Genomic DNA, 16,912 nt, shown 5'->3' with positions numbered 1-16,912 from the left:
CTCTCCAAAGATGAGGGTTAGGGGGGCTCCATAAAACACTATCAACACCATTGACATTAGATGCCCACAAGCTGCCAATTCCTCCCATTCCTAAGAGGCAATTGTTATCCGGGAATTCAATTTTGTCCAATTCAAGGATAGCAGCTAACTAGGTTCAGAGATGCAATTAATCAATAATAGCTAGGGTGATTTTAACCCCTGAAATAACTCAATTATCACAAAAGAACAAACTTGTTTAGAGTCCCAATAACAACTAGCCTCTTGTATCACCTTTCATTATCAATCATCATAACTTGATATAAAGCAAGAGTTTCAACTTGATTATTTGGGACTTTGCGCAAACTCCATTCAAAGGATTTTTCCTCATTTCTCTTATAATCAATAATGATCTCTCAATGTCTATTGTAGAAATTCCTACTGTAGATCAACAGATTATGCAATATATTAAAACACAATACAAGATCTACTTCTACAACACTTTGCGGAAGCTTAATCGAATTGAGCAAGATCAAGAGAACACATATGACTAAGAATGAGAAATCAATGACACATAACACAGAAGAAATAACCCAGGGAAAACCTCAGCCTAAAACCCCAATCTCTGTATTATCATACAAGTGGAAATCTTGTTCAAATTACAAAAAGAATAAGTGCTCAAGCTCCCCTGATCTCTCTGCAATCAAACAATGCTGCTCATAGACAGTCAAAGGCTCTCACAACCTTCTCCTCTGCCCTCCAAGCCTCCTATTTCTTTGCGCAATTTTTCTTGGGGTCCACTGAAGCCACATGTGTGAATTGGCCTCTTCACACACTCACTAACCTTTGATCTAACTATGCAGTCTTGAAGGAGATAAATCCTCATCATGGATGAACTTCCTTTATAGGAAAAATATTCATCCTACTGATAGTACACTGCCCCTTCTTTGATCTCAACTGGGTCTCTGTTTGAACTGACATGCATGAGTTATTCATGAAAGAATTTTCAGTTATCTGAAGTACAACAGTTATATGCTAGCATGCATTAACTCATTGAACTTACTTAATTTAAACAAACTATTTAAATCAATTATCACTGGACTTGACTCAGTTAACTGAGCCAACTAATTACCACTCAAATTAGAACTCATCATTATCTCTTTAACTGATGGATAAATTCCTCAATTAATAGATAAACTGTTGTATGTCCTCACATAGACTTCATGTTTGATATTTCCCAACTAATTAACTCATGGAGAATTAATTAATTTATTTTCAAATAGTTGTTAAGTTCAAATTCGAATTTTACTTCCAATTTTTAGTCCAGGGACTGTCTAAAATAGGAATCCATCCTGAACTGTTAAAAATAGCAATTCTATTTTTAGCACTTCCATTTTTCATTCTTTGTTGCTCAATCCAACACTAGTACCCAAACTTTTATTTTTAGCACTTCTATTTTTAGCATTTCTTGTTGCCATTTTCAACATCTATGACACCTAATAATAAATTGATAAATTTCATTAAAGTTGTATCTTAAACTCTATAAATATTTTATACCAACACAGATCCATGTAAGTCCAGATCTACCAAGCACGAAGGATCAAATCTCTAAGAAACAAATTTTTTTTTAGTGCAAAACCGGAGGAAATCTCAAATCTCTAAGAAACAAATCTTTTTTAGTGCAAAACTTGAGGAAATCTTTACACTTTGAGGGGTTTGATTCCTCTCTGCACTTGGTAGTTAGTGAGTTGAGATGGATCTATGTTGGTTCTTAACAATACTATTTATATTTATATAAATTTCACATATATAGAAATATTCTTATTTTTAATTTTAGTTACATATATATGTGCTTGATATTTTTACTTGACATATTATATATATATATATATATATTAAATGTGATATGCATAACATTGATTGATTATATATATATTATTGTAAATATTAAGTTTTTATATGTTTATAAGATTATATATAGATTATTGTAAATATTAAATTTTTATATGTTTATTAATAAAATTTATAATGCAACAACTAAATTATACATCATATAAATATATGTAACAAAATTGTTTAACATAATTATGATGGATGACTCCACAACTTAAATATTTAAATGTATATACTTGAACACAGATTCATAGTAATAAAACATATTTAAAAAATATTAAACATTATTATGCACAGCGTAGTTATCCATGAGCTTTTTTTCACTTCATTTCATTGTTTATCAAGTTGTGGTATGCCAACTTTACCTTCACATTTTCAAGTTGTTGCTGCACTGTTTTGTCCTTTTTGTCCCTATACCCAATAGATAGCTAAGCCATATAATAGACCATGTTGTTAATGTTGACCACAAAAGCATTTGTTTGTTTTAAAGCAGTGGATTCAATGTAAATATTTATAATTTGTTGTTTATGTTGGTACCAAATTTCTATTAGTGAAATAACCTCACCATCTTTGTTGGTTATGAGTCTACTTCTTATCAATCAAAGAAATTTGTAGTTTTATTAACAATAATGTGTACTTAATGTCTTTTGAGCTAACATTCATATTAACAATGTCACACAATGAATACCAACCAACTTGCATGTGGTCCATTAGCATCCTCCCAACCAAAGCCTCCATATTATCCAAAATTGTCCCAAACCACTCTCAAACTTCCCAACATAACCAAAAATAAAGTAAGGCTCTCTTAGCAAGAATTCGAACCACCACCAATGTTGCACCAAAAAAGTTTAAAACTTTCATTCTAGATAAGCCAAAGATAATGAGCCAAAGGAATATTCCCTTCCACCATGTCAACCAAATGAAACTCAACACTAAGGCTAAGCATCATCAACTCTCCAAAGATGAGGGTTAGGGGGGCTACATAAAACACTATAAACACCATTGACATTAGATGCCCACAAACCGCCAATTCCTCCCATTCCTAAGAGGCATTTGGCATTCAGGAATTCAATTTGTCCAATTCAAAGATAACAACGAACTAGGTTTAGAGATGTAGTTTCTCAACAGCAGCTAGGGTGATAGGGTGATTTTAACCCGTGAAATAACTCAATTATCACAAAAGAACAAACTTGTTTAGAGTCCCAATAACAATTAGCCTCTTGTATCACCTTTCATTATCAATCATCATAACTTGATATAAAGCAAGAGTTTCAACTTGATTATTTGTGACTCTGCCCAAACTCCATTCAAAGGATTTTTCCTCATTTCTCTTATAATCAATAATGATCCCTCAATGTCTATGACACCTAATAATAAATTGATAAATTTCATTAAAATTGTATCTTAAACTCGATAAATATTTTATTACCAATATAGATCCATGTAACTCATCTACAAAGAACGAAGGATAAAATCTCTAAGATAAACATCTCTTTTTTAGTGCAAAACTTGAGGAAATCTCAAATCTCTAAGATACAAATCTTTTTTTTAATGCAAAACTTGAGGAAATCTTTACACTTTGAGGGATTTGATTCCCCTCTGCACTTGTTAGTTAGTGAGTTAAGATGGATCTATGTTGGTTCTTAATAATACTATTTATATTTATATAAATTTCACATATATAGAAATATTCTTATTTTTAATTTTAGTTACGTATATATGTGTTTGATATTTTTATTTAACATATTGTATAATTTTTTTTAAATGTGCTATGCATAACATTGATTGATTATATATAGATTATTGTAAATATTAAGTTTTTCTATGTTTATTAATAAAATTTAAATACCAAACTTTGAAATATAATGATTATAAATCTCGATCATTATTTTATTTTATATGGTAAAAATATCTTAATTTATAATTACTATTTATATTTTAAGTATGGGGTTTACGCAGTGCATTATATTAGATATCATTTTGGTATTCAACTGCGTTAAGTAAGTCATTCACGTATGACCATTTCCATGAGAGGAAGTAAGTCATTCACGTATGACCATTTCCATGAGAGGTAGTCGTAACTGACTAATTTCTCATGATTTTTGAATAATTCACTTAGCACTCATTGCATCGGGTTGCACCTATATATATAATCATTTTTTTTAATAATATATTTATTAATAAAATATATTTAATTTTTATATATTTATTATTTAAATTTATTTTAATATAATATGCATATTATAATTTTGTTTAAAAATAAAATAAAATTTGTTAATAAAAACAAATAAAATTACTATACAATGAATTCAATTCAATCAATTTATTTTTTTTAATTAAATTGATATTATGTTTTATTATTATTATTTTTTGATTTAAAAGTTTTATCTAAAATGCTATTACAACATCTTTTCATACATAAAATAAATTTACTTTATTAATAAAAAAATATCATTAAATTTTAAATTCTAATTAATTTTACAAATAATTAAAAATTTCAAAAAAAAAATAAAAAAAATTGAAAGGGATGTGTAAGTATGTCAAGTTTTCAATAAAATAATAATAAAAATAAAAAATTAATGTTGATCGAAAACAATAATGAAAATAACTATATAGATAAATAAACTACAATACAATTCAACGCAATTAACTGAAAATTCTGCTTCAAAATATTTTAATATTTCTTTTAAATAAATATTTAAAATTTAAAATTAAAAACCATATCCTATGGATATATTAAAATATTTAAAGACATAAATATTTCTCCATCAAAATTATAATATTTGAAAATATTAATTTGATATAACTTTATTATAAATTTTGTTACCATACTATACATATCATATAAAAAAAATCACTAAATTTATTATTATTCTTAATTTTAGATAAATAATTAAAAAAATTATATTTCCAGGAATTTGATTCCTCTTAACTCATAATAAATCTAAAATTAAATAAATTTAAACTAATTAACTATTAAATTAAATTACGTAATGCCTTTTCTAAAATATTCCTCAGTTATTTTTATAATTCCGATTCCTTGTACTTTACATTAATGTTAGGCCATCACCTTTCCACGTTCCATGTGATATTCTGGAAACTTTTCCAGGCATATCATAATGGGAATGTCATACTTTATAAAATTCAACTTATAATAATGATGCCAAGATGCAATAACAACAGGAATATTAACTATATTCTCTGCACTCTCATGCAAACACAAAAACCAACCAACGTGACAACGACAAATCGCTTTTGGGAAAGGATTTGATAAAGTTTGGTCACTGGTCACCTGGCTTTAAAAACAAAGTGAGAGTTACATGTTTACATAGAACGGGGAAGAACAGAAAATCCAAGGGTGAAGGTTGAAATTATTCCTAGGGCGAATAAACTACACCTACATATAATAATTTAACAAAAAAATATAATAAATTCTAATATCTCCTAACTTAACAATTAATTAACAAAATCGTTAATAAATAAAAATAGTAAAAACTGACTCAAAATTCAAAGTACCATATTGTGATGTCAATAATATAAGAATTCTTAACATCAAATAATTTTAGTACGCGACGGTGCGGAGGGCAGGATCCACATTCTAGGTACATTTGCGCGATGATTTATAGATAAAACAAACCGTGTGGATTGAATTTCTTTAACAGATTGGGATGAATGGTGAGTTGGTTCTAGGGTTTTTTTACACACAAAGCATTTCAAATATACTCCACCACACAATTAGGGGTGGATCTGAGTAGCCTCTAACGGTGGTGGTGGCAACACCATAATGGAGCCTTGATAGACGCTCCTTCAAGGATGCCATAATGGTTTAGGTTTTTCTCGGTCAATTGTAAGCAGAAATGGGCGGTGCACGAAAGGAACAGGAAGATAAGAAGTGGTAGAGAACGGGGACAACTGAATCTAGAAGCAAATATGGAAAATAAAAACATGGAGGTGGAGTCAGAAATACCACAAGATCATGAGGACGAGCAAATGTGGAGCATGAAGGTGGAATAGTTGGAACTCAACTTCCTAGTTCTTATAGTGTAGAATGGAGAGCATGTTTTAGCTAGTTTGCATGCATCCCAATTGCAACAATGACAAAGAAATCTAGTTCAAGGCTTACGGAAATAGGTCAATGCAATGCAAGGGACTAACTTGTTAGGTGGATTGGGTGCTTGCACCAACTCTTTGAACACCAAGAAGAAACCAAATGCAAAAGAGAAGAGGGGCACAAGTCATCAAAACAAAAATCGGAGGAAGTCATAGCTCTACTTGTTGACTTAGGTTAGGGCATCAAACTTCTAGAGAAGTATTCTTCTTCCCCATCCATAGTTTGAGATGAGGATTCTATCATGGACATGTTAGCACATAAATAGCAATAGGGTTAAGACCCCAGGTTCGGGCGCAGGGGCCAAAAAGGCTCCATTGTAGTTTAGCACAATGTTGACATTTTCACCTTACTTAGGAAGCCTGGTAAGGAGTCTCATCCGAGGCGTGCTACAACCTTAGTTAAATGAGGGTTGGAATTCAGTGTCAGGGAAAACCATATCAAGGAATAGAGAGCAAGGGATATTGACTTATTCCCAAAGAAATCAGATTGCAACAATCTATACATGTTGTAACAGAAAGACTCCCTAAACAAGTGCATACATAAAAATTTTAAATAGCCAAAATAACACACAATGAATACGATATGATCCCATAACAATTTTCTTCATTAATATAATGGTAAGTCCATTAGATCAGGCTCGCAGTTTATTCCTCAACATCAAAATGCTATTAGGTGGAATACAAGCTTATAGAAAGACGATCATAACATTGTTCTCATAGCTTCACAACACAGGAAGAATAGTATCACCAAGAACAACCACGACATAACCTAACAACAACCCCTTCTCGGTTCTCCTTTCTGCTTTTTTATCTTCTTCTTTCTTTTCCTGCACACCAACCTGAACTGCCAGTTCCTTCTCCCTTGCTCGACTATCTTCATTCCTCGACTGCTCTTGCTCTTTTCCCACTTGGCTGTATCTGCTTCTTCCCGCCACCCCTTTGCCACTATTAGTCTTCTGCCAGTCCCTTATATTCCTTGGTTGTTAGCTCCGCAATTTCCCAATGGTTGTTTCCGCCACTTGTCACTAGCTTCTTCCTCCGCAAAACATTCTAATTTCTCAAAAACGAAGGCCCCAATAGGCCCCGCCCATAGTGCATTGACTCATCCCTTAGTCCATCTTTCTTTGGCACCGTCGGCGCTGTTAATGCTTTTGCTGGCGCTGTTGTTGGTGCTTCTATTGGTGCTGCTGCTGATGCTTTTGTTGGTGGTGTTGTCGATGCTTTCTCTTGGCCGATTTCTTTAAACGAAAGCTCCAATTCAAGGACAACCACAATGGTTGCTTGGCAGAATTGATTGATTGTAGTTATTCAGCATTGCTTGCTAGGTCTCTATGATTGCGGTTTCTTGTGTGAGGAATTCAGTGGTTCTGCTAGACATTGGTTGTGTTGACTGTTCCATCAGCAAAGAAGTCCACTTTGTTTCCATGTCCTCACTTAGCTCATGCAGTGCCTTGACGTGTATTTGAACCAGGGGCCAGATATCTCGAAGAATCTATTTTGTCCTTGTTAGTTCTAGTCTTCGTAGCCTGTCACCAGGGATCAACATGAACTCTTACTATGTCTGGTTTTGTTAGATGTTTTGCACATGATGTTCAGCACAAAACATGTCACAAGTCTGTCCACCAGAAAAAGCTCAGAAAAATATTTCCAACGGTATATCACACTCTCATAACCGGTTCCTGGATTATAAGAAATGAATGAGTGATTCTTGGTTATGCATGTTTTGAGTTTATGCACAGGTGCTACTATGTGGGAGATATACAGTGATATTTGGAGCCTACATTAAAACAAAGCAAATTTTTCATATTTTTTACTGTTTTAGTCATTTTAGTGCGGGGCCATTTTACAACAGATGGAAAGTAATTTTACAAAACCCAAGGAGGTTTTTGTTAAGCATGAGCCATATAACAAAAACCTCTTTCATTTTTTTCACAGGTGTCATGGATTGGGATATGTGACTAGATCTTTACAGCTCATTTTCACAGATTTAAATTTTTAATGATTTTCTGTTTTAGAGATGATTTTGTGGAATAGATTGCGAGCTACTGGAAATGAATTTCCAAAATTTGAGAGAGGTTTTTCTCCAACATGACCTTATCTACAAAAACCTCTTTCATTTTTGTAATAGGTGCTATGGTTTGGGAGATACAAGTTCATCTTCAACACCTATTTTCAGAAATTCGGCCCAAGTTTAATGTAACTAATTCTATTTTGAAGAAAATGGTTGAGCTCAATCCCTTAGTATAAGGATGAAAAAATGTATATATTGTATGAATTTCGTAGTGTATGGGTTGGAATTTGGTAGAAGGTTGGATACTTGGGATTGCTTGGCACTTCATTGTACATTTCATTTCTGCAATTTTGGCAAAGGAAAGACCAGGGTTTTGCAGCGTTTGTTGGGATCCATGTGGCTCTGTGTCTTGATGGTGTTTTTCTCTAAGTAATTGTAAGTTCACTAATGTTTATGTGTATCATTTTCCCTTCTCTTTTCTTCTGAAATTAAACAAATGAGTGATTGAGGTAGAATTCATTGGACTGCTGTGCTCTGCCTAGAAATTTTGTTTAATTTTACATGTTTTCATCTGTTTGAGGAGGACTCTTGAGACCTTCTTGCCCTCCTTAGCTCCTCACTAGTCTGATCCACCCATTCATTCAATCCAAAGCATCAAAACTACTGCCTATCTTGCCCCTACTTGAACTCTGCAAAAATCTGGCCTTATCCCCAGACCTAAAATTTGCCTGTCCCTTTTTTCCAACAAAACCTCCAAAAACTCAAATCAAAACTTTTCACTTCATACCTAGCCTAAGATTAGTTGTTCAATCATTCATCTCAAGCCCCCTATGATTATCTTTTGCTAAGATTGACCCGGAGAGAGCCCTCTCCTGTTCTCGTAGGGCTAGCTACGAGGCTGAGCGTGGTTTGATGTGGACCTAGAACCTTGCCTTTTTAGCCTGAGGCAAATCTAGGCTCTAACATAGTGGCGACCGTACTGGGGAAGAAAAGTTTATTTGTTTGTTAGTGTTCTTTATTTTATAGACTAGAGACAGAGCCTGAAGTTAGCCAGGTATCTTTTGAAATGCTCTTACTTTGCATTAGCGAAAACAGATAAAAGTTGCTTCAGTCAATCTCCAGTCTAGTTTATAAACTGAACATCTGACTTGCAAATTGCCCCAGTATAATTTTGTAATCAAGTTTAGATATGATTTTTGATGGTGGACAACAGTCAGATACATATGAATGCTGAAACATTCACCTGGCAACTCCAACTCAATCCAGAGATTCCAGCGCTCACTAATCCGTTCATGCACTAAAATAAAATGGTAGGGTATGTGGCAGACCCTATTTTTTGTGAAGCTTTAAAAGAAGTTAGAGATCAGTTAGTGGATTTTGAAATTGATGAAGTATTTTTCATTGCCGTGCTTTAATGTTTGAGATCTCTGAAGTTTCCTCCTAAAGCTAAAACTAGTTTCTTTGAGTTAGTTGTTGGAAAATTTGAGAAGGAGATTCAATATTTAAATGATTAGATCCAATCATATGAATTCCAAGATCCCAAAAACTTCTTAGAAACTCTCCCTCCTTCAAAACAAGAAACAATAGAGCTGCTCGTGGATGTTTGCATTGACAGTTTGCAGTTGGCGGTCTGTGTTGAGGAGTTGGGGCAGCAAACAAAGTTTGGTTTTTTTGATCCTGTTGCAACATACATGGAATTTTTCTTAGTTTGAATGATAGGTCAAATTGTCTTTTACACAACCAGACTCGTTATGTGCATGTATGGCTGTCAGCATTTACATTTGTGTCATGGTTGAAGCACTTTCAAGCAACATCCTTGTCATAGTTACTTGATTGGTTGATATGACATTACAACATTACTTGATCTATCAATTTTGTAGCAAAGTGGGTTAGATTTGTACATAAATAAGTTGCCCAAGGTAGCATTTCAGTTTTCGGTATTTTTTTAGGTACAAGTTGCAGTATGTATATGTTTTTGGATTGGTATGAGTTGTTTTGGGTTTGCAGTTGTTTGACCATCCATGCCCAATGGAAGAGGCATTGTCTGCTTTCCAGAGAACTGTAGTTATTGGCACCTCCAAGGAGCTACCATCCCCATTGGAGCCGATGTTCGTTCCAGTCTTCGCAGCCTGTCACCAGGGATCAACATGAGCTCTTACTATGTCTGGTTTTGTTAGATGTTTTGCACATGATGTTCAGCACAAAACATGTCACAAGTGTGTCCACCAAAAGAAGCTCGGAAAAATCTTTCCAACGGTATATCACACTCCCGTAACCGGTTCCTGGATTAGAAGAAATGAATGAGCGATTCTTGGTTATGCATGTTTTGAGTTTATTCACAGGTGCTACTATGTGGAGATATACAATGATATTTAGAGCCTACATTAAAACAAAACAATTTTTTCATATTTTTTACTGTTTTAGTCATGTTAGTGCGAGGCCATTTTACAACAGATGGAAAGTAATTTTTCAAAACCCAAGGAGGTTTTTGTTAAGCATTAGCCATATAACAAAAACATCTTTCAGTTTTTTCACAGGTTTCATGGATTGGGATATGTGACTAGATCTTTACAGCTCATTTTCACAGATTTAAATTTTTAATGATTTTCTGTTTTAGAGATGATTTTGTGGAACATATTTCAAGCTACTGGAAATGAATTTCCAAAATTTGAGAGAGGTTTTTCTCCAACATGACCTTATCTACAAAAACCTCTTTCAGTTTTGTAACAGGTGCTATGGTTTAGGAGATACGAGTTCATCTTCAACACCTATTTTCAGAAATTTGGCCCAAGTTTAATGTAACTAATTCTATTTTGAAGAAAATGGTTGAGCTCAATCCCTTAGTACAAGGATGAGAAAATGTATATATTTTATGAATTTCATAGTGTAGGGGTTGGATTTTTGTAGAAGGTTGGATACTTGGGATTGCTTGGCACTTCATTGTACATTTCATTTCTGCAATTTTGGCAAAGGAAAGACCAGGGTTTTGCAGCACTTGTTGGGATCCATGTGGCTCTGTGTTTTGATGGTGTTTTTCTCTAAGTAATTGTAAGTTCACTGATGTTTATGTGTATCATTTTCCCTTTTCTTTTCTTCTGAAATCAAACAAATAAAACATATTTCATTAAATTTGGAAATATTTTATTACAAGGATAATGACTAGCATTGAGATTTTTTTGTTATTTTGAAATTCTAGATCCACCATTTAATTCCAAATTTAATGAAATATGTGTTAAATGAGTGATTGAGGTAGAATTCATTGGACTGCTGTGCTTTGCCTAGAAATTTTATTTAATTTTACATGTTTTCATCTGTTTGAGGAGGACTCTTGAGACCTTCTTGCCCTCCTTGGCTCCTCACTAGTCTGATCCACCCATTCATTCAATCCAAAGCATTAAAACTACTACCTATCTTGCCCCTACCTGAACTCTGCAAAAATTTGGCCTTATCCCCGGACCCAAAATTTGCCTGTCCATTTTTCCCAACAAAACCCCCAAAAACTCAAATCAAAACTTTTCACTTCATACCTAGCCTAAGATTAGTTGTTAAATCAGTCATCTCAAGCCCCCTCTGATTATCTTTTGCTGAGATTGACCCGGAGAGAGCCCTCTCCTGTCCTCGTAGGGCTAGCTACAAGGCTGAGCGTGGTTTGATGTGGACCTAGAACCTTGCCTTTTCAGCCTAAGGCAAATCTAGGCTCTAACAATCCTGGCCGTCTCATCTTCGATATGTTGGATGCAGACCTCCAAAGTGCCGATCTCTGCCCAAAAATTACTCCTTCGCTCTTTGTCCTTCCTGTTCTTGATATCAGTGAGGATCTTATTGACTCAGTATCGAAGTGGGTAGATCTGCTGATTGTTCTTTTCCAGGCTTCCTGACCAGTTATGAACTTGTTGTAGGAAGGTGTAGGCATCATTCGTGGCCTCGATAATGGATTCCTTGACAGAAACTGCAACAGTTATATTTTGTTCAATCTCGTTTGCATATGTTGTGGCAGGGTCTGATAATGCACTCCTTGTGTTAGCTGCAAGGGTTTTCCTGAGCTCTCGATTGGTAGCGATTAAATCATTGCATGTGGTCTGAATATAGTCGCATCATTCGACCAACATGAAATTTGAGAAATCTTCTGGAGTACTAGTTACAACATTAGAAATGGATGGCCACAATACCTAGAATTTTGAGGTGATCTACTCTAGCTTCTCCTTCAACTGATCCCGTTCAACTGTGAGGGCAACAATTCGCTACTCATGGTTGGGAGTTAGGTCATTGTGTAGTGTTGCAGCCTTCTGTTCAGCTTGTTGAATAAAAACAAATAATTGGGCTGAGGACCAACCCTGAAGATCATCCTGGTGCATAGTTGTTGGATTTGGGAACTAACTTTGCAGGGGATGCTCACTAGCAACGAACTTGTCTCAGTCTCTATGAGGCGAGGTAGCTTGTTGTGATGGTTTAGCCACTGGAGGAGTGGTCTGGATGGAGACAGGGAGTGGTGTAATGGGAGGAAATAGGTGAAGTGGTAGTGGAATTGGGTTGACAGTGGTGGTGAGTGACTGTGTAATGATGGGTCTTGTGCTCAGTAGTGGACTCGACTCTAGTAATAAAGACATCATGGAAGCAGTGAGAACTTCTCTACTAGAGATTTTTGCGACGGATTGGGTAAATGAATTGACTTCCATATCTGTCTCTATGCCCAATGGTGTCCAAGAGGGTATGGTGTCTGAGAGGGTGGCAGATGTGGATGAAGTATGTGGGGATGAGTTGCGTGAGCTAGGTAACACAACTGAAGTGGAAGGTAAAATCTCTTCAATGATGGGCGAGGTAGTACTAGATTGGCGCTCATCAAGGGTGAGGTCAACAATGTGACTGACATGGGTTGATTTCTACTTCTTGGCCTCGACTGTTGGTTTGGTAGCTTTTGATTTACAGGGTTTTGGGATGGTGGGTTTGGAATGCGAATGAGGTCTTACAACCGGAATTGCAGCAATGATAGGGGCAGTGACCAAAGGGTTATGTTGTATTAAACTTTGAGACTTAGGAAAGTTGGAAACAGAACCTGCTGATATGCTTATATTGGCGAAGGTTTCCTTTAAGGAGCTCATTTTCTTCTTCAACTGTTTGATGACCGACTGTAGCTCCTGCTCGGCCATGCACTTTCTAGAATCCACAACTGCTTCCCCTGGTATTGGTAGAGGCACCATCCGATTAAAGAAATAGATGTATCTTCCTCCCCAAATTTCCCCTGTAACTCCCGGCCATGACCCGACCTCGGTGTGGAACGATTCCGCTGAGAACATAAAATTATGGGCCTGCATCTGGAAAGTATGAGGATGGACAAAGTGTGGCCTTACCCAAGTGCTCCCATGAGAAACACCGAACCAAATCTTTATCGAATATTCATCGAGTAGGGACCTGGGAATCTTCTCTGCATCCCTGATTACTGCTATCATCTTTACGTAGCAGTTGCTGAACAGAGCCTCATTTATCTCTCTACTGCTCAGGTCCCCTAAAGTTATCTAGGGCGCATTTCTGAGGGCCAAAGGCTGGTCGTCTGAAATTGGAGCTAGGTCCCGACCCTCTGGTGGGAACCATTTCCACATTGCCATGGAAACAACAAGATAACCATAAATATAATTGGTAGACTGGTTGTATACATCTTCACATGCTTTGAACAATTCGTGGAGGAGGAAAGCACACCAATTTAGCTGGACACCAGATACACAATGCTCTGCGACTGAAATTGTATCCAGCATGCACTGGTTCTTTGAAAAGTGATGCATAAACTTCCCTGCAACAATGTGGCCAAAGAACTTAATTTTTCGGGAGTTGATCAAGTCTATTCACGCTCCCTTTCCTTCTCTCTTTGTATCATACTGATTGTAGTAGTTCTCGTCCCCTAACTTATTTTCTCTCTTGGAATTCGTCTGGAATGCATTTGAAACTACATCACCTACCGCTGATAAACCATAAGCCTTTGAATGTCTTTGTCGAGCCAAAGCGATCTCTGTGCATTCTGCTGACTAGTAACTTTGTGCATTGCATCGCTGCCAGAGTTGTGCCAAACACAGGAAAACTCCTCAAATTCAGTAGGGTGGACCACTGGATTCCTCTGAAGTTAGCCTTGACTTTGATTGTTCCAGTGCCATCTTCTTTTGTGACTGACTCTGTGTAGATCATTGTCGACTAGTGTCGCCTTGTCATGCTTTCCGTAAAATAGATCCCTGACTTCAATTCTTTCATCCACCTCGAACTCTGGAACATATACAATGGTCTTCGTCATATTGGAGCGGTGCTGATAAACAAAAATCACAGGGGGCTAGTAGATAATCTTAGACCGATAGAACTTAGAACTAGACTGAAAATGGAGCGACTACCACATTAGCTTCAGATTCTGAGGAATTTGGCATTGCCATGCAAATTAAGTAGACTAGCTAGACACAACATTTTTGATGAGACCCCCTAACTAATTACTATGAAAAATTTCCCTATGCAGACTCAATCGTGTTAATCCTGTCGTCGGCTGAGTTGGACCTATCTTGGATGACACAATTATGAAAAAGTAAAGGTGGAGTTGATGGGTAATTATGTTATCGTAATGGTAGACGTTTAGGAATTAATTATTGCTATAATGGGAAATATTTACGGGAATCTGGGTTGACACCAAAATATTGTCAAATTATTACAGAAAGGGCGCTTAACACGTGTGATTCCCCCCAACCACAAACAATGGCAGTGTGGTGGAAGAACATCCACAACTGGGACTAACTTGGCGGAAGTTTTATTTACAAACATAAAGGACTGAATTATCAAAGAAAAAAATGACTGATGTGACTAGTGACGACGCAACTAAACGAATCCTACTAACTCTTCCTATTCCTACCTATGGTCTCATTTCGAATATCCAATAAATTATGAGTAAAATTGTTTGATGTGTGGAAGGGTTTCAGGTGTGCATTGTTCACCCAACCTGGTAGCAATATCCTGTCCAGTTGTGTGAGCTTGAATGCTGCAGAATCTCTTACCTCCACAGCAACAAGTGGTCCTAACTAGTACATTTGTAGCTTCCCGAAAAACTTTAAGAACTTGCTATCATATAATAGAACATGCCTGCCTACTGTGAACGATTTCCTCTTGATATGTCAATCATGCCACATCTTTTGCCTTGGCTTCTTGACCATTTGGTGGAAATTTGCAATAAATATTGCCTCATCAAGCTCTGAGATTTTACCTAACCACTTATGAATTGATTACTCCTCTGTCATATGAGTGGCTTGGGAAATGAATAGGCTTGGAATAGCCAATTCGGCTGGCACCACAACTTCTCATCCATACACAAGTTGGAAAGGTGTATGCTTGTGTAACCGCTTAATAGTTGTGTAGTATGCCCATAGGGTCATTGGCACCCTCTCATCCCAATCATCCCGGTTGGCTGAGCATATATTAGTCAAACCCTTTCTAATATCTTGTTGAAGGCCTCTATGGTACCATTGCTTTTCAGGTGGTATGGGCTACTTTTGTGGTGCTGTATCATGAAATTTTGAAGTAAGGAAGAAACTGTCTCATTTATGAAGTGGGTTCCTTGATCACTGGTGAGACTCTCGGAACACCCAAATTTGGATATGATATTCTCAAACATGAATATGACAATAGTATCCATAGTACAATACTTTATAGGTGTTGCTTTGCCCATCTGGTGAGGTACTATGTTGCAGTGATTATATACCTGGCATGAGAGTGACACACCGACAGATTGATAGGCCCTATGAAATTGACCTCCCATTTCTCAAATATTTGTAGTGCACATACCGGTTGTAATGAGAGTTTGTCTCGGTGTGATGGCCTTCCAACCCTTTGGCAAACATCACATCCTCTGGAATCTTCTTTCACATCTTTGAAAAATGTCGGCCACCATAGTCCTACCTGTAACACTTTCTTTGCGGTAGCTTTTCCTCCAACGTGGCTGCCTTCGACTCTTGAATGAAATTCCCATAGCACATCGTGTTTCTCATGGTGAAGGAAACATCTACGCAACACGTGATCAAGGCCCAATTTATATAGTTGCCCCACAATTAGTTGATAATTGACTGCTTGGACAACCATATGTCTCCTTTGTGTAGCTGTGTACTCGTCTGGACATTTCCTTATAGCTAAGAAGGCTACAATATCTTCTAGGTAATCTGGTACTACTTCAATCTGGAACAGATCTGTGTCTGGTAGTTGATTCTTGCCGTAAGAGGTGATCAGGTCCCACATTCAATCGACCAAGCTTAACGATTACCTCAAAAGCAAATTCTTGACATAACAACAACCACCTGCAAATTATTCCTTCAAGCACAGGCTTGTTCACCAAGTATTTCAAAGCGAAATGGTCAGTGAAAAACTTAAATGAGCCCCCCAGCAAATAGTGTTTGAATTTTTGGAGTGAATATACCATCGCTAATGCCTCCCACTCTGTCGTGGTATAATTCTTTTCTACTATGGATAACTTTATGCTGGAAAAATAAATGGGGTGGTTGAGGCTCCCTTACCTCAGCTGAGCTAGAACGATCCCCAGAGCAATGCCTGATGCATCAATGTGGACATGGAAATGTTTGTTCTAGCCGGGGTAGACTAGAATCAGTGCCCTTACCAACTTTTCTTTTAGTATGTTTAGTGCAGCTTGACACTCATTCGACCGCATAAGTCTTTTAGCCTTCCTCAACAGTTTCTCCATCGGTGCAGTAATGGAGGCATAGTTGCAGATAAATCTCCTATAGTATATGGTATGTCCCAAAGTGGATTTGAGTTGTTTTACAATTGCGGGTGGGTCCATATTCACAATTGCCGCAACATTGGCAGGATCTACGCATACACCTTCTTTACTTACTATGTGGCCCAAAAGTGTTCCAAATGGGATTGAAAATATGCATTTCTTCAAGTTCAATG

This window comes from Pinus tabuliformis, chromosome 5_1 (genome assembly GCF_031772625.1).
Source record: "Pinus tabuliformis cultivar Carrire ecotype Pingquan chromosome 5_1, CPIR1, whole genome shotgun sequence".
Classification (NCBI taxonomy): Eukaryota; Viridiplantae; Streptophyta; class Pinopsida; order Pinales; family Pinaceae; genus Pinus; species Pinus tabuliformis.
Note: the sequence above shows the minus strand (reverse complement) of the source record.